This window comes from Saimiri boliviensis, chromosome 2 (assembly GCF_048565385.1).
Source record: "Saimiri boliviensis isolate mSaiBol1 chromosome 2, mSaiBol1.pri, whole genome shotgun sequence".
Lineage (NCBI taxonomy): Eukaryota > Metazoa > Chordata > Mammalia > Primates > Cebidae > Saimiri > Saimiri boliviensis.
This window is the reverse complement of record NC_133450.1, coordinates 33990784-34009747: the sequence shown is the minus strand read 5'-3', so window position 1 is coordinate 34009747 and position 18964 is coordinate 33990784. Positions and strand designations below refer to the sequence as shown.

General features: G+C 46.4%; 1 pseudogene; it reads left to right on the top strand.

The window, feature by feature from the left end:
* The first annotated feature begins 3699 nt into the window (after window positions 1-3699).
* On the top strand, window positions 3700-3800 carry LOC120364097 (U6 spliceosomal RNA; annotated as a pseudogene).
* Window positions 3801-18964: the final 15164 nt, after the last annotated feature.

Below are 18964 nucleotides of genomic sequence, written 5' to 3'. Positions count from 1 at the left end.
CGGCCACCAAATCTTCAGTATGGTAGGGTGGGGGTGCTTGGGCAAGGGAGGGACAACAGCAAAGGGAGGTTGAGACTGGGCAGAAAGCCACTACAGCTTCAGTGTGGCAAGGAGGGCATTTGAAATGAGCCCACAGAAGCAAAGCTTTGGATTATATTCCTGGAAAGGGCAGATGTCTTGGGGCAGACGGGAAGAGAGAAGGAGCTGTGGTGATGGCTCCCAAAACACCAAGGGTTTCAGGAAGAAGGCAAAGAGGCCCCAGTTAAAACAAGGCAAGCATTCTATTTATCTGGGGAAACTATGACAACAGCAGGCATTGCCGGCAATTCAGTGGGCAGGAGCAATGAGGAGGGCAGGAACACAGGGAGAAGTGATGGGAATGCATTCAAGGAAGCCAAAAGCAAAAGACAGCTGGCAACGTGCCGGGATTCATGTTGATGCAAGCCAGCATCTACTGAGTGCTTCCGTATGTACCAGGCGCCCTTCTAGGCTCTTGGCCTGCAGTCACTCCAGATCTGGCAGCTGTACTGTGGGGGCAGGCATTCTGATTAACCCTGACTTTGCAGGTAAAGAATCAGGCTTAAAGTAGTGACGCTTTATTATAAAGTCATACAGCTCTGAAATGATAGAAATTGGGACTCAAACATGATGGTCTCACAGCCCAGTCTCTTAATATATGCCTCAAAGAACATTGCCCACAGCATTCAGGCTTCTTTATGTTGCAAGAACGGAAAACCCCACTGGCTTAAACCACAATGCACAGCTGATTCAACACCCAGCACCCTACTTTCAGGCTAATTCTACCAAGACCTGGCTTGAATGACATAATTTTCTTTCTCAGAAACTCTTCATGAGTCTTGCTTTATTGTTTAGAGCAGGAAAGAAAATAAACCACACACCCTCAGTAGTCATTTGTTTCAAATGTCCAGTTTTACAGATGAGGGCACTGATGTGCACGGCTGTACTCTGATTTGATCAAGACCGCATGGCTAGTTGGTGGCAGAGCTGCGCTGAAATTCTAAGCCCCTAGTCCAGGGCCAGTGTGTGTCCCTGTTCCACCATCTTCAGCAAGTCCACTCTCTGCTGCTTGGCCTCAGAGCCCGGCCACATCCTGTTCTCCAACACAACTTCCCTCTGCATCCTGAGCACCCACAATTCTGCGCCAGAGTATGTCAGAGTCACCAATGCTTCACTGTGGCTCCCTTGGTCCTGAATGCTGCTCCTGGGAAGGTTGGAAGGAAGAGCGACACCTGAGGACGAACTCCTTTATCAGTCTGTTCTCATGCTGCTATGACGAAGTACCCAAGACTTGGTAATTTATAAAGAGAAGAGGTTTAGGCCGGGCGCGGTGGCTCAAGCCTGTAATCCCAGCACTTTGGGAGGCCGAGGCGGGTGGATCACGAGGTCAAGAGATCGAGACCATACTGGTCAATATGGTGAAACCCCGTCTCTACTAAAAAAAAATACCAAACAAAGGACTGGGCATGGTGGCGCATGCCTGTAATCCCAGCTACTCGGAAGGCTGAGGCAGGAGAATTGTCTGAACCCAGGAGGCGGAGGTTGCAGTGAGCCAAGATTGTGCCATTGCACTCCAGCCTGGGTAACAAGAGTGAAATTCCGTCTCAAAAAAAAAAAAAAAAAAAAGAAGAGGTTTACTTAACTCACAGTTCTGCATGGCTAGGAAACCTCAGGAAACTTACAATTATGGGGGAAGGCACCTCTTCACAGGGTGGCAGAAGAGAATGAGTGCCAAGTGAAGGAGGAAGCCCTTTATGAAACCATCATATTGGCCGAGCGCAGTGGCTCATGTTATCCTAGCATTTTGAGAGGCCAAGGTGGTGGACTACCTGAGGTCAAGAGTTTGAGACCAGCCTGGCCAATATGGTGAAACCCTGTCTCTACTAAAAATACAAAAATTAGCTGGGCATGGTGGCTCATGCCTGTAATCCCAGCTACTCAGGAGCCTGAGGCATGAGCATCGCTTGAACCCAGAAGGCAGAGGTTGCGGTGAGCTGAAATTGTGCCATTGCACTCCAGCCTGAGCAATAGAGCAAGATGCAGTCTCAAACAACCCTGAAAACAAAAACCATCACATCTTGTGAGAACTCACTATTATGAGAATAGCATGGGGGAAACTGCCCCCATGATTCAATTACTCCACCTGGTCTCGCCTTTGATACATGAGGATTATTATGATTCAAGGTGAGATTTAGATGGGGACACAGAGCCAAACCCTATCACCTCTTGAGGCAGCTTAGCTGTCCGGGGAAGTTCTGAGAAGCTCTTTACTCCTTTCCTGGTTCCTTCAGATCATGGCCTGGGCAGGAGGCAAGGAAAAGAGCCCCATTATGAATAGGGAGTACTTTCCAGAGTTCAAGCCCTGGGGCAGCACTTTCTTTTTCCTGCCTGTCTTGATCTCAGCCTGAGGCTGTGGCGCATCTGCATCCTAGACTGAGAGAAGACTGGGGAAGGTGGAGAGCTGCCTTCTTTATCACCAGCTTCTACCTCTCTGGGTGACAGGTGTCCTCTTTCCTTTGCATTGGAAGTGGCAGGAGAGGGAGCTCAGAGGCAAGGGTAGTAAGACACTGGCTGGTGAGAGGCGCTGCTGCTGAATCCCCCACTCAGTAGTGGCAAGGCCCAGCTGGAAGGAGATTCCTTCCTTTCTCCACAGGCCTTGGAATGAGAAGGGATCACAGGGTGAAGGAAATGGCAGTGTCCCAAGCTTGCCTGCTCAAGGGATCCCAGAAGCCAAGCTGCATATGGAGCAGGTCTCACGGTCTGTCTTCAAGATGAGAGGTGACAGCAGCAAAAGCAGCTGTGCCCCAATAGGGACTTTGATGGGAGCATGAAGGGAAGTATCAGCGCCGTAGGGCATCTGCCACACAGCTTCCCTCACCCCAACCTTCCTTGATGTTTGCTGAGCACCTAATAGGTTCCCAGGACTGGGTAAGGTACTTTAAAGATATTATTTTAGGCCAGGAGAAATGGCTCATGCCTGCAATCCCAGCACTTCGGGAGGGATCACTTGAGGCCAGGAGTTTGACACCAGCCTGGGCAACAGAGCAAGAGCCTATCTCTACAAAAATTTTTAAAAATTAGCTGGGTGAGGTGGTTTGCACCTATAGTCTCAGGTACTTGGGAGGCTGAAGTGGGAGGACTGCTGGAGCCCAGGCGGTTGAGGCTGCAGTGAGTTATGATTGCTTCACTGCACTCCAGCCTGGGTAACAGAGTAAGACCCTGTCTCTAAAACAAACAAACAAAAGTTGTTATTTTAATCAATCAGCTTAGCCAATCTGCCTTGCAAGAGGCCTTTTTACAGGTGAGGACAGTCAGGCTCAGAGAGATTCAAGTACAATTCAAGACCACATAGGTCATGAATCCTCAGCTGAGCTGGGATTTGAATTCAGGTGGGTCACCTCTGGCCTCTTCACCTCACACTACTCACTCGTTCACCTCTTCTACTCCCCAACTTTTCTCCCTGGGTTCTTGGTCACCTGACCCCTTCACATCTCACTATCCTGCCCAAGAATCCCTCTCAACAATGCCCAAAGCCAGGACACTAAGCCATTTAGAAAAACGCAGTCCCAGGTGCTCAGCACTGTCTCAGCAGTCAGGATGGGTTCTGGATCCTTGGAAAGATAAGGCAAATCCAGGCAGCCCCTGTCTCTCCCTGGGCCTTGCTTTTGAAAGGTGAGGAGAGTGCTCGCTTCGGCAGCACATATACTAAAAATTGGAACGATACAGAGAAGATTAGCATGGCCCCCGCGCAAGGATGACACGTTTTTAAAATTTATATTTTTAAAATAAAAAAGTAAGATGAGGAGAGTGCTCTGTATTCTCAGGTCTTCCTATTTCACCTTGGGACTAGAGCTGGGGGCACTTGCCAGGGTCTTCTCTTTCTGCTACTGAAAAGAGAGTTTCATCTGCTGTGAACTTAGGGTGAGACATGTGTGACACTTTACCAAGTTGAGCCTAGGTCCATCCTCCAAGCTGCCTGGTGATGAAGGAGCATTCTGGGTTTGGGGACCACCTGATCCCACACCCAAGAGGCAAACAGCTGCTTGGCATTTCCTGTGATGCTCCAGTGCCCCCAGAAAAGGAAATTTCACAAGCCAGGAATGTCCTGAGCAGGCCGTCTGGACAGTGTACGCTGTTCTGAACCTGGAGGAGCAGATGATTCTAAAACCTCTGCAGAGGTTTTGGCAAGCGTGGACTGCCCCATAGCAGAGCTTTTCTGGGGGAGTAAGTAACCATGCCTGCAGCAAAGGCAGCCTATTGCAGAGTAAGCACGCCACGGGACCCAACATCTAAAGGGACTGGGGTGTGTGACAGGACTGCAGCAAAGGCAGCCTATTGCAGAGTAAGCACGCCACGGGGCTCAGCATCTGAAGGGTCTGGGGTGTGTGATAGAAGGACTGTGGCTCAACACAAATGCACCCAGCATGTGGCTGCTGTGGCTTCTGGGGTTGGCCTCTTGATAGCCTTGAGCAGCCTGGCTCTAGAGACTTTTAGGGACTCTCAGTACTGTAGCCTCTCTCTGAGATGGCCGTTCCCCATTCCTGCTGTAGTCATTCATTCATTTACTTGTTTGCTAATTCATTCCACAAACTTTTATTTATTTATTTATTTTATTTATTTGGAGGACTTACACAAAGCCTAGTGTTAGGTTCTAGGACAATAGTGATGAACAAGACTCAACTCTTTGCCCGCAAAGAGTTTGTAGACTAATGGGGAAAAAGAGATTAAACAGCTACCTAAAACTTAAGGCAGAATTTAGGATTAAAACATACACACACACAAAAACAAAACAAAACCAACAAAAAAAATAAAGTTGTAATGACACACCAACAAAGTGCCTGGGAGTGATGAGAAAGCAACTAATTTCTTTAGGGTATGAGCAAAGATTCCCTGGAAAGGTGCCACTTGCACTGGGTCTAAATTGTTGTGTTTCAATATTATTGGTAGAGAAGTAAGTAAATGAGGGGCTGTGGGATGGGAAGAAGCGGACTTTTCAGGCTTTAGAGACTCACAGAAGCAAATGTACCATCTCTTAAAAAAAAAAAAAAGGCAAAGTCTTGCTGTGTTGCCAGACTGGAGTGCAATGGTGTGATCTTGGCTCACTGCAACCTCCACCTCCAAGGTTCAAGCAATTCTCGTGCCTCGGCCTCCCGAGTAGCTAGGACCGCAGGCACCCATCACCACAGCTAGCTAATTTTTTGTTTTGTTTTTTTGGTAGAGACGGGATTTCACCATGTTGCCCAGGCTGGTTTTGGACTCCTGAGCTCAAGTGATCTGACCGCCTTAGTCTTCCAAAGTGCTGGGAATACAGGTGTGAGCCACTGCGCCCCACCGAACGTACCAACATCTAAGACATGAACCACATGAAACTGCCATTTTTACAGGTTAAGAAAAAAAAGTTCAGATATGGGCAGTTTTAACCTAGCATATAATTGTCTTAAGGTCTACTCAAATTAGAGATGCCTTTCTTCTCTGAATTAGACTAAATTTTAATTATTTTAATCACAAGAAGGAAATTCCAGGACACCCATACAAAGTGTCCAGAGTCTTCTTGTTCTGGAGTCTATGTTTCACAATAACAGAGCACTGAGCACAGCTGACTCTTTGGTCACCACAAGCCAGCTCCTGCCCCATGACTGCAAGAGGCGTTTTGAGAAATCGCCTGAGTTGTTCAAGGATTCAGAACAGCACCAATGCACTTGTTCTTCCAGGCAGGCAACAGAAGGACGCCCAGGTAGAACTTACTACCTGTAAGTTCCTGCCAGCAACAGCCAGGCGACTATTCCAATGCGGAAGTGTTTTTGACCCTTTTTATTGTTTTCCATTGGGCAGAGAATGAGAGACAGAAGTCATACCCAGCTACAACATTCTCTCCTTGTCAACTTTTTCTGTTTTTTATTAGGAACATTCAAAACAAATAAAGCTATTTTGTAATAAGAGTAATACATATTAAAACATCAGAAATAATATTTTTTCACCTCAGGTTGGGAAAAAAAAAAGGCTTAAAAGTATCAAGTAGGAGGCCTGGCGCGGTGGCTCATGCCTGTAATCCCAGCAACTTGGGAGGCCGAGGTGGGTGGATCACGAGGTCAGGAGATCGAGACTATCTTGACAACATGGGGAAAACCCATCTCTACTAAAAATACAAAAAAATCAGCTGGGCATGGTGCCACGCGGCTGTAGTCCCAGCTACTTGGGAGACCGAGGCAGGAGGAATCGCTTGAGCCTTGGAGCTGGAGGTTGCAGTGAGCTGAGATCGTGCCACTGCGCATTCCAGCCTGGTGACAGAGCAAGACTCCATCTCAAAAAAAAAAAAAAGAATCCAGTAGGAATGTAAATGTAAATTGGTACACTGTCTATGGAGAGCAATTTGGCAACAACCATCAAAATTACAATGTAGGGCCTGACATGGTGGCTCACATCTGTAATCCCAGCACTTTGGGAGGCTGAGGCAGGCTGATCTCCTGAGGTCAGGAGTTTGAGATCAGCCTGGCTAACATGGCAAAACCCTGTCTCTAACAAAAATACAAAAAATTAGCCAGGCGTGTTGGCATGCACCTGTAATCCCAGCTACTCGGGAGGCTGAGGCAGGAGAATTGCTTAAACTTGGGAGGCAAAGGTTGCAGTGAGCTGAGATCATGCAACTGCACTCCAGCCTGGGCGACAGAGAGAGACTCAGTCGCAAAAAAAAAAAAAAAAAAAAAAAAAAAAAAAAAAAAAAAAAAAAAAAAAAATTACAATGTAGTTCCTTATCTTTTTCCCTTGCTGAACCCATTCAGTCCTTAAGACAGTAGGTGAGGGCGAAGAAGAGAGTTACATATTCAGAAAGAAGGAACGACCCCAACCAACATAAGCAGAAGGAACCCTGCAATGCCAGGTTGGAATTGGAGATGATGTGAACTCCTGGTTTTCAATATACATAATTGATACAGAAATAAATATAGAAGTACTGTGGATTTGCTGGTATACACACAGTCACACACACACAGAGATTCTCCAGCTCTTCCCAGGGACTTGCTAGCAGTGATACCCCAGTAGCAGTGAGTACTCCTGGCATTCAGATCTTTATTTTAAAATAGTATTTTCAGCTGGGTATGGTGACTCATGCCTGTAATCCCAGCACTTTGGGAGGCCAAGGTGGGTGGATCACTTGAGGTCAGGAGTTCAGGACTAGCCTGGCTAACGTGGTGAAACCTTGTCTCTACTCAAAAAAGATATATATGTATATATATATATATATATATATATATATATATATTAGCTGGGCGTGATGGCATGTGCCTGTAATCCCAGCTACTTGGGAGGCTGAGGCAGGAGAATCACTTGAACCTGGGAGGTGAAGGTTGCAATGAGCTGAGATTGCGCCACTGCACTCCAGCCTGTGTGACAGAGCCTCCGTCTCAAAAAATAAGTGAGTAAAATAATACTTTCCATGAAAAGGACCCTGGGCTTCTTGGAGAAATGGCTAATTCCAGAGCTGAGGCAGGCAGACTGCGAGATGAGCCTGGAACATACTGTATCAGAAAGCAAGAAAGTGCTCCAAGAATGGTAGGCACATGCCCGAAAGATTCCCATTCAAAGGGGTTTTTACTGGCCAGTTCAGGGACATTTTGAGCATCAAAATAAATAACGATTACAATGGATTACAATCCACTGAATAAAACAGAAGACCATGAATCCATAGAGAAAAATTTCACCGTAGAGATGCCCAACAAACATTGCTTTAGTCAGTGGGACAAATAAAAATCATGTACCAACTGATAGGCGGCACCAAGTGGACACAGATATTCCATGATATTTCTGCAGAATGCAACCTACACTAACTGTGGAAAAGGAAATGAGACAGACCCAAAGTGAGTCGTATTTCACCAAATAACTGGCCTGTAATCTGTAAAATGTCAAGGTTATGAAAATTAAAGGAAAGCCGGGCACAGTGGCTCACGCCTATAATCCCAGCACTTTGGGAGGCTGAGACGGATGGATCATGAGGTCAGGAGTTCAAGACCAGCCTGGCCAAGATGGTGAAACCCCATCTCTACTAAAAATACAAAAATTAGCTGGACATGGTGGCCTGTAATCCCACCTACTCAGGAGGTTGAGGCAGAGAACTGCTTGAACCTGGGAGGCGGAGGTTGCAGTGAGCTGAGATCACACCACTGGTGTGATGATAGAGTGAGACTCCATCTAAAAAAAAAAGCAATGGAAAATCTGAGGAAGTGTTCCAGACTGAAGGAGCTAAGAGACATGAATAAAGAGTAATGTAACATGTGATTCTGAACTGGATCCTTTTGCGATAAAAGATATTACTGCGGGATCCGAGTCATGGCACCAATAAAATAAAATAAAAGAAGATATTACTGGGACAAAACTCAATGGGGTCTGAGGATTCAATGTGGTAACTTCTTGTTAACTTCTTGATTTGACATCTGTGGTTATGTAGGAGAAAATCCTTTCTGGTGGGAAACACACATTAAAGTATTGAGAGGGGATTGGGAAAACTAAATGCTTCAGGAAATGTTCTCTAAGTTTGTGATTGTTTCTAAACAACATTATTTGGACAATGCACACTTTGAAATGATATGAAATTTTTTCACCCTGGAAATTCTATGTCTTAGTTTGTTCCTGTTGCGATAACCCCATACCTTAGGCTAAGTAATTTATAAACAATAGAAAGTTCCCACTGTGCTGGAGGCTGGGAAGTCAAAGGGCAGGGCACCCGCAGATTTGGCGTCTGGTGAGGGCTGCTCTCAGCTTCCAAGATGGCACTTTTCTGGCTGCATCTTCCCCTGATGGAAGGGCAAAAGGGATGATTCCTCCATCGTCACGTGGCAGAAGAGATGGAAGGGCCCGAAGAGGCCTGGCTAGTGCCCTCCAGCACTTTCATAAAGGCGTGAATCCCATTAGCCAGGATGGAACCCTCATGACCAAATCACCTTCCAAAGGCCTCACTTTCTTTTTTTCTTTTCTTTTCTTTTCTTTCTTTCTTTTTTTTTTTTGAGATGGATTTTTGCTCTTGTTACCCAGGCTGGAGTACAATGGCACGATCTCGGCTCACCGCAACCTCCGCCTCCTGGGTTCAGGCAATTCTCCTGCCTCAGTCTCCTGAGTAGCTGGGATTACAGACACATGCCACCATGTCCAGCTAATTTTTTGTATTTTTAGTTGAGACGGGGTTTCACCATGTTGACCGGGGTGGTCTTGATCTCTTGACCTCGTGATCCACCTGCCTCGGCCTCCCAAAGTGCTGGGATTACAGGCATGAGCCACCTCGCCCGGCCCCAAAGGTCTCACTTTCTAATATCACACCTTGGGGTTTGAGTTCCAACATATAAATTTTGGAGGGACACATACATTCAAACCATAGCATTCTACTTGCAGGAATTTTTCCTAGCGATACTTTGCTCATGTGTATAAGTGGGGAAATGCATAGGTATGAGCTAGGCAAGGAGGGTTCTAAATTAAAGGCACAACACCTCATGAACCCTGAAACAGGACATGCTTGGAAGGAGAGAGTGGAGTGAGATGATGATGCTGGGGAAGCAAGTAGACTTTCCTAGGTAGGTCATGAAAAAAGGTGGGCATTGCCTCCGGGCGCAGTGGCTCATGTCTGTAATCCCAGCACTTTGGGAGACCAAGGCGGGCAGATCACGAGGTCAGAAGATCGAGACCATTCTGGCTAACACGGTGAAATCCTGTCTCTACTAAACATACAAAAAATTAGACAGATGTGGTGGCACACACCTGTAATCCCAGCTACTTGGGAGGCTGAGGCAGGAAAACCTGGGAGGCAGAGGTTGCAGTGAGCCAAGATCGTGCCACTGCACTCCGGCCTGGGCGACAGAGCGTGACTCCACCTCAAAAAAACAAACAAACAAACAAAAAAATTGGGCATCGCCTAAGAACAATGGGGAGCCATCGCAGGATTGCAGCAAGCGGGGAAACAGCCTTCTTTCCCCACTGCCACGCCCTTCGCCTGGCAGCGGTCCTCACGCCCAGAAAGCCCAGGTTTGGCTCAACTCACAGCACCAGGGCACATCCTTCTGCCTGTGCGGGCCTGGGTGCTCATCCCCACCCAGGCTCAGCAGCACCCCCGAAGCCTGCAGCAGAGGCCCGAGGAGGCACCACGGGCAGCTCAGATCCAAGGCCTCAAGGGGGCGCCGGGCGGGCAGGGCCAGGGCCAAGGCAGAGGGTCCGAATTCCTCCCTCTGACCGGAAAAAAAGCCACTTTCCCTGGGAAGAACTCGAAGAAGTTGGATGTCCGATCTTCATCTTGGATTTGGGGTCTCGGCCCGCGGGCAGCTCACCGGACCGGGAGCCCACGAAGAAGGGCCGGCTCGGCCCGCCGGCGCCATCTAGTGTCGGGTGAGGACGTGGCCCTCGGCAGCTGGAGGGGACGCTTGAGTTAGCTCCCAGGTTCTGCAAAGCGGAGGTCAGCGGGGAGTCAGGGTGTGACAGCCGGGGCCCCCGGGGAGTAGGGGGTGAGGGTGCGACCTAGGAGTCTTTGATAAACCGACTCCTGCTTGGACTGTATCCTGTTTCCTAGAGCTGCCGTAACAAATTACCAGTGACTGGGTGGCTTAAGGCAGAAGTGTCTTCTCTCACAGTTCTGGAGGCCTGAAGTCGGAGATCAAGGCGTGGGCAGGGTCGTGCCCCTCTGCTGGCTCCAGGGAGAGTCTTTCCTGGCCTCTTTCTAGCTTCCGGCGGCAGCCCGCAGCCCTTGTGGCGGGTTTGGTCACAGACGCCTCACTCCAGCCTCTGTCTTCCTGTACGTATGTCCAGGCTCACGTCTCCCTCTTCCTGTAAGAACACGGTCATAGGAATAGAGCCCACCCAACCCAGTGGGACTCATCTTAACCTGATCACAGAGGAAAGACTCCATTTCCACCTACGATCACATTCACAGGAAACAGCACTCGAACATACCTTTTCTGGGGGACACAGTTCCACCCTCTACAGAATCCTTCGGCTCAACAGATGACCCCCGAGCACCTGCAAGGTGCCAGGCTGGTGCTGAGGGCTGGGCACACGGGGCTGTTCTGTCTTTGAGGTTCTCACGACTGCCACTAACAGTGTCATCACTCGTCTCTATCCCCCTTCAACCTTGACTCCTCAGTGCCTGGCAGGGCGCCCAGAGGCTCTGTACTTCCCCGACCTAGGAAGGAAGGATGGAGGAGGGGCAGGAGAGAGGGAAGAAGGGCTGCGGGAATGATGCAGGGAGACGACTCCTCCGCGGTGAAGCGGGTGCAGAGCAGTTGGGTAGGGCTTTACAGAGCAAGTGCTGTTGGAGCTGGGTCTTGAACCAATAGCAGTTTGGTTGTCAGGCGGAAGAGATGGGCCAGGGGGAGAGGTCTAAGCAGAGCTAACAGGTGGGCAATGCCCAGTTGTGAGTGGAGCCGTGAGGTTGGGGAGTGTTGAGGAGTGTGAGAATCAGGTGTGGTTGGATGGGAGGGTGTGGGGGCGAGGCGCTGTCACATGGCCCAGACCTGGAGACTGTAGCTCTATGCCGAAGGGCTCTGAGAGCCATTCTCTTGGCTTGAAGTATCTTGTAGGTGGGCACCCTAGAAGGTTTTAAAGCATGTGCATGAACCAGTGACCCATAGAATATCCTACGTTAGAGATAAAAATTATTATTCTATTTGAGACACTGTAGGACTGTGATCTGATCTGATACATGCTGTCCTCTAATATCTGAGTTAAATATGTTACTGGCTCCCAAGAGAGGATTCTTGGATCTCCCGCAAGAAAGAATTCAGGGCCAGTCCACAGAATAAAGTGAAAGCAAGTTTATGAAGAAAGTAAAGGAGTAAAAGAATGGCTACTACATAGACAGAGCTGTGGCATGGGATGCTCAACTGAGGATATTGATAGTTATTTCTTGAGTATATGCCAAACAAGGGGTGGATTATTAATGAGATTTCCAGGAAAGGAGTAGCAATTCCTGTAACTAAGGGTTCCTCTTCCTTTTAGACCACATAGGGTAACTTCTGGACATTGCCATGGCATTTGTAAATGGTCATGGTGCTGGTGGGAGTGTCTTTTAACATGCTAATGCATTATAATTAATGTATAATGAGTAATGAAGATGACCAGAGGTCTCATTATCATCTTGGTTTTGGTGGGTTTTAGCTGGCTTCTTTACTGAATCCTAGTTTATTAGTGGGGTCTTTGTGACCTGCATCTTGTGACCTCCTAGCTCATTCTGTGACTTAGAATGCCTAGTTTCTTGGGAATGCAGCTAAGTAGGTCTCAGCCCTATTTTACCCAGCCCCTATTCAAGATGAGTCATTCTGGTTTGAACACCTCTGACAGACATGTTTATCTTTCTCATAGTTATGAATACATTTGGGTCTATCATATTTTGTATGAGCTCTTTATTGTCTTCTTTTTACTTTTTTTGTGTCTTCTTTTGGATTAAAAATGTTATTAATTTTCTACAATCTCGATTTTTCCCTTGGACAAAAGCCATAAGATTCTATTTCTATTCTTTTGGAAGTCAATGTTGGGACTCGGAAATTGATAGCCAAAATGTGGCACTTTGACATGCTGGACTAAAGAAGAGGGCTTATGGTCTTTGACCTTCCCCCAACTCGTTTCTGAACTCTCTGTTTCTCGCAAAAGCACAGAATGAGGCTATTTTCTGAAGTTTCCAGGTGCTTGGGAGTTGAATAAAAAAAAAAAAAAAGAAGTTCCCTTATCTATCTAGAAATCAGATCCCCAAATAGGACCACGATTGCCTTCCTTCCTCTCTGTGAAATCTCATTATCTGTTTAAATATCATCATCTCAGAAAATTGAGACTGAAGAATGCAACCACACCTGGATAAACTTCTTCAAAAGATATTTATTTATTTTTTGAGACAAGGTCTCACTCTGTCACCCAGGCTGGAGTGCAATGGCCAAACATGGCTTACTGCAGCCTCAACCTCCCAGGCTCAAGTGATCCTCCTGTCTCAGCCTCCCTAAGTAGCTGGGACTATAAGCGTGTGCCAGCATACCTAATTTTTTGATATTTTTTGGAGACCGGGTCTCTCTGTGTTGCCCAGGCTAGTCTTGAACTCCTGGACTCAAGCAATCCTCCCGCCTCAACCTCCCAAAGTGCTGGGATTACTGGCTTGAGCCACCACACCCAGCTTTTTTCACAAGATGATGTCTGCCTCTTGGGCACATCCAAATACCAAAGAGAATTATTTACAAGTTAATTTCTGTTTTCCAGGTCTATTCATTTTCCCGGAAAACCATTTATTCTTACACCCCCCATTGTAGAGGGTATTTAAGTGTCAGCCATTTGGCCCTATCCTTGAGTTTTCATATTTTGTAGACTCCTGTGTATGTGTTTTCTGTTGTTAACCTGTCTTCCTGTTTTTTGTTGTAGGAGTGTCTCTTGTGATTCCTTATAATGGGAACGAAAGAGATCACTTCCTTTCTGCCCCTACATCATCTAACGTCTTCTTTAAAAAATTGAAGTTATTCATTATTTCTCTCCTCCTCTAAATTTTATAGACTTTTGCCTGTCCTGAAAATTTTTAAAAATTTGACTTTTGTTATAAATTTTTAATTATATTGCATTATTATCAAATAATATGTTCTGAATAATAAGGATACTTTGGAATTTGTAGAGGCTTCGTTATAGCTTACCAGATTGTTTTAAATTTGAGTACCTCAGAAAGAATATATATTCTTTTTTTTTTTTTTTTTTTTTTTTTGAGACAGAGTTTCACTCTTGTTGCCCAGGCTGGAGTACAATGGCACAATCTTGGCTCACTGCAACCTCCACCCTCGGGTTCAAGTGATTCTCCTGTCTCAGCCTCCCGAGTTGCTGGGATTACAGGCATGCACCATCAAGCTCAGCTAATTTTGTATTTTTTAGTAGAGACGAGGTTTCTCCACCTTGGTCAGGCTGGTCTTGAACTCCCGACCTCAGGTGATCTGCCCACCTTGGCCTCTCAAAGTGCTGGGTGTGATTACAGATGTGAACCACCACGCCCGGCCTAAGAATGTATATTCTTTTCCTCCAGGTATAAAGTGCTATATAGAACTAATAGCTCAATCTTATTAAGTGTATTGCCCCTATTTTTAATACTTCTGCTTGACCATAGAGGAGCCTCTAATATATAATTGTTGACTTATCTATTTCTCTCCGAAGTGTGTTGGTTGTTGCTTGCCCTACCGTCCTGCACTATCATAAACATGTACCAAATGGATTTTTCATGTCTTTCTTTACTTTTCATGCCAAGCTCAGTTCTTATTTGCTCCATGTGAATGGTTTGTTGCTCAGGCACATGGCCCTCTTTCAAATTAAAATAAAAATGCTGGCAAAGGTAGAAACAGGTTTGGGTTCACAATGGTTGTCGGGCACTTCAAAGAGATCTAGTAGTGAAGGATGGCACTTGTTTCAGAATACGGGGAGAGCTTTCTGACATCTGTGGCCTCAGATGTCCACTCCGTGGAGGAGATAAAAACTAGATAGTGCAACCTTTCCACCAGGTGGTGCAGTAAGCACACAGTTCAGTCTCCTCAACGCCTTGGGCAAGAACCCAAGATCCCAGTAAGAAATAGAAGGACTGGGGAATTTTCAAAGAAAGATGGGAGGTCCATAGCCAATACCGTGTGTGTGTGTGTGTGTGTGTGTGTTTACCAGGACCAGAACCTTATAATAGCAGAATGTGAGATCTGAACTGGATCCTCTGACTTGCTTGTTTTTACAGAAATAATCAATCCAGAGTGATGAAACAGACAAATGCTTTGGTCTGTGCATCCATCCACCCACCCATCCATCCATCCATCCATCCATCCACCTACCCACCTGCCCACCTACCCATCCATCTGTCCACCCATCCACCAACCCATCCATCCATCCATCTACCCACCTACCCATCCATCCACCCATCCACCAACTGCTCTGCCCACCCATCCATCCATCCATCCATTCATCCATCTATCCATCCATCCGTCAGTATTTACTGAGTGTCACCAAGGACTTGCCAAGGGTACATTGCTGTTTAGTAGCAGAAGTTAGTTGAGAACTGGATCACCTAGAGATAAAATGCAAAATCTTAGAATATCTTCAGATTTTATTATTTACTTTTGGAAAGAGATTTTGGCATTCATTTAAATATCAATACGTTTAATATTTTGTTACTTATTTATTTATTTATTGAGACAGAGTCTCACTCTGTCACCCAGTCTGGAGTGCAATGGTGTAATCTTGGCTCACTGCAACCTCCACCTCCCAGTTTGAAGTGATTCTCCTGCTTCAGCCTTCTGAGTAGCTGGGATTACAGGTATGTGTCACCATGCCTGGATAATTTTTGTATTTTTAGTAGAGATGGGGTTTCGCCAGGTTGGCCAGGCTGGTCTCGAACTCCTGACCTCAGGTGATCTGCCCACCTCAGCCTCCCAAAGGTCTGGGATTACAGGCATGAGCCACCGTGCCTGACTCATTTTATTTTTTGAGATGAAGTCTCACTTTGTTGTCCAGGCTGGAGTACAATGGTGTGATCTTGGCTCATTGCAACCACCACCTCAAGAGATTCTCCTGTCTCAACCTCCTGAGTAGCTGGGATAGCAGGCATGTATCACATGTCCCACTAATTTTTGTATTTTTAGTAGAGACAGAGTTTCACCATGTTGGTCAGGCTGGTCTTGAACTCCTGACCTTAAGTGATCCACCTGCCTCAGGCTCCCACAGTGCTGGGATTATAGGCATGAGCCACAGTGCCCAGCCCTGTTTAATATTTTAGAAATTCACAGCAGCCAAAACAAATAAGAAAGGCATATTGGGGTGTGTGGAGAGGGAAGGGTTGTGATGGGGGCAGGACTGGAAGCCCTTGGATCTTACTAGTTCTCCAAAGAAGCAGCTAACAGGTAGCTCCTAAAAAGACACGAACATATAAATGTAGTGTGTGCAAGTCAATTGGCTCCTGCTTTAGGGGGAAGAGCAATTCTGGAAGGCATTTTTTTGGGAAATTTGAATATGACAATAGGAGAAATTTGAATATGCATATGATATGATGGGATGTTAAAGAATAATTGTTAATTTTCTTGCATATGATAATGGTGTTGTGGTTATATAGGAGAGTGCCTTTATATTTGGGAGATGCATGCTAGTGTTGAGGGTGAAGTGTCCTGATTATGTGACTTACTTTTAAATTGTTTAGCCAAACACACACATGCACACACACCCACACAGAGTCATTAAAGCCAATGTGCCAAATTGGTAACCATTGCTGAATCAAAGTGGAAGCATGAACTAGGCTTTTCTCTGAATGGCATCCCATAGTTGAAGCCATATGTGGGACTGTAGGGAACAGGAATGACTGTTGCTGGTGCAGGGGACAGGGGCATGAGGCAACTCCCGGGGGTGGCCAGGTGTCTCCTGCCCTGACTGTTTGGCCCGGTAAGCCGCACAGAGCCTCAGGGCTGGGACTCTTCTCCAGTGTCCCTGAGTTTCCCACCTGATTAGCTTTGTTGGCAAAGGCCAGGTCCTGGGTTGACTGGGCTTTTCCTGGGGAAACCAGCATGTGGGTTCTGTGACTTCTTGTTCCTGCTAGTGCCAGCGTCCTGGAGAGCACACAGCTCAGTCGTGCCTATTCTCTCCATTCTGGGGACTGAGAAAGTCCATTTTACAGATAAGGACCCTGAGGAGGACTTCGTTATCTTTAGGACGGCAGAATCCCCTCCCAGCAGAGATTCATTTCTTTTGATGCGAATGCTTCCTTGTTCTGGGGAAACTATAAGCAGCGTAAGCATCAGTGGGTAATTAGGAGCTGGAGTTTTGATTTGAAGAAAAAGCACTCAGTGTATAAGTGGTTAGACGGTGAGCTCCCTAAGGAGGCAGGCTGGCTGATAGATCTCTTCCCCAGGGTCCAGCACGGTGATTAGCTTGCAGATGGGAAGAAGTAATAGTAACCACCGTTATATCAGAAATTGCATGGGAACACCTTCCATGCCTTCCTGGGAACCTGGTAGTCTTATTATCCCCATTTTACTGATGGGAATGGGTTTAGAGAGGTTGGGGAACTTGGCTATGGTTAAAAAGTGGCTGAGGCTGCTATTTGCATTTTCACAGCATCCTAAGTGATTCAGGTACAGGTAGTCTCTACCGTTGAGAAATACTTTGTTAAAACACAAGGTATTTTAACTGTGTTACAAAATACTGGGGACTTTGATTTTGCCTTTCTAAGACATCGAGGGTATTAACTTAAGCCTCACTGACTTCACAGTTGGTTTAAGCAGTCTTGTCCCTTAGGCAAGATGAATGGCCTGGGGTCAGGGACCTCCAGGTTCTCCTCCTCACTCTCTGACTAGGTGGCTGTGGGACTTTGGTCAGTCACTCACCTCTGGTCCTTTATTTCTTTATTTGTAAAGCAAGAGAATTAGACTTGTTTAGCAATTCTCAAACCTTCCTTTTTATTTTTAAGTGTAATTCGCTGTGAGACACACATTTTACACAGTTTTAAAAAAGGTGTTCTAGTAGCCTGGTTCTTTTCTCTGCCCCGCCTCCCACTCCCTTCCCTTCACATCCGCTCTTCCCTTCTCTTTCTCTTCGCTCTGCTCCATCCCCCTCTTCCCTTTTCCTCTTTCTAATCTATTTCATTAAAAATAAAGTACAGGTTGAAACCCGCTAAAGTGATTTCAAGAGCCACCAATGGGTTGAGACCCCCAGTTTGGAAATCTTTGGGCCAAATGGTCCACTGACATTCTGTGAGTCTATAACCAATGGTCCTGAGCTCAAATGCCCAGGGGCCAGGCCTGAGGGATGAAGTGCTGGGTAGGGAGGAAGCAGAGTGATGTCCTGGTTGGCTCCTACAGCCAGCAGATTTGAAGGCAGATCTCTAGATGCTTTTAAATAAGTCCAAAATACAGTGTCTTAGGTGAAATAGTTCTCAATTTTCAATAGTTAGCAGGTATCAACTCTGGGTTTAAATCCGATATAATAAGTTTGTCATTTTGATTCTTGAACACTGTGCAAGCGAGCTATCGAGCAAGCAAGAGAGAGAGAAACCTATATATGGCCGGAGGTTTAGTGCTCTATACAAATCATCAATCCTCTTTTTCTTCACCTTTGCCTGCCTGTCCTATATCAAGTCAGTTTAGCAGACTCACAACCAGAAAGACCCCAGTGCCTAAAACAGGGTGCATGTTTGCTTAATTCACCTCCAGATCCACTCCTCAGCCCGGTCTTGATCGCAAGCACCCCTCCGTCACTCAGCATGTCTGGATGAGCTTTGCAACAAACCACAGAGTCACTGGAGGCAAAGAGTGCCTTAGGTAGCAGAGGTGAAAAGTGCTCCCTGGGAAGAAGGCTTGAATGGATGCCAAAAGGTTAGCAGTAATGTTGTGTGGGCTGGGCTTCTGCGATAGCTTGGATTCTTCTTGCTTATCTATATAGTCGACTTTTATTCCTATGCAGTGCATATATAAAAATGAAAGCAACTTAAACATTCAAAATAAAAAAAGGTTCATTTTGTGAATCTCAGTGTCACTGCATCTGAAAGCAAGCAGTGCAACTGGGTGCTTTACTTAAGGTGCTGAGCTGGAAGAACCTGTCTGTGGAAGAACCTGTCTGATGAAAAACCCGTCTTTGTCAGACAGGTTGGAGGAGAACACTGGAAATGGCTTTGTTTCTAGGTGTCGAAGAGGGTGGAGATGGGGTTACAGGTGTGGGCATTTCAGAGGCAAAACAAAACACCCAACAGAACCTAGGGAGTCCTTTGGCATTGATGCGTGCGTGCGTGTGTGTGTGTGTGTGTGTGTGTGTGTACACTCATGCATGCATGTGCACATACAAGAGAGTGGCGCTTTGGGCAAATGGCCCTGATCTAGTGTAGCAGCGTTGAAATGAGTGCTTGGCTTCTCATAAAACAAAGTTCCCTTCCACAAGGCGACTTTAAGCAGCTTTACATGGCATGAACCCAGAAAATCTGCACAAGTCTTAGTTAATTTAG